Source organism: Theropithecus gelada, chromosome 19, assembly GCF_003255815.1.
Source record: "Theropithecus gelada isolate Dixy chromosome 19, Tgel_1.0, whole genome shotgun sequence".
NCBI lineage: Eukaryota > Metazoa > Chordata > Mammalia > Primates > Cercopithecidae > Theropithecus > Theropithecus gelada.
In genome coordinates this window covers 17,160,556-17,160,844 of record NC_037687.1, presented here as the reverse complement: position 1 = coordinate 17,160,844, position 289 = coordinate 17,160,556, and the positions used below count along the sequence as shown (strand labels likewise).

General features: G+C 57.1%; 1 protein-coding gene across 3 annotated transcripts in view; it reads right to left on the bottom strand.

Annotated features, from left to right (window-relative positions):
- Positions 1-289, bottom strand: part of FAM129C (family with sequence similarity 129 member C) — a 32,272-nt gene that overhangs the window by 16,082 nt on the left and 15,901 nt on the right. The window lies entirely within an intron of this gene.

The following is a 289-nucleotide window of genomic DNA, read 5'->3' as shown; positions in this document are numbered from 1 at the left end:
TTTTTTTTTTTTGAGACTGAGTCTGGCTCTGTCGCCCAGGCTGGAGTGCAGTGGCCGGATCTCAGCTCACTGCAAGCTCCGCCTCCTGGGTTTACGCCATTCTCCTGCCTCAGCCTCCGGAGTAGCTGGGACCACAGGCGCCCACCACCTCGCCGGGCTAGTTTTTTGTATTTTTTAGTAGAGACAGGGTTTCACCGTGTTAGCCAGGATGGTCTCGATCTCCTGACCTTGTGATCCGCCCGTCTCAGCCTCCCAAAGTGCTGGGATTACAGGCTTGAGCCACCGCGCC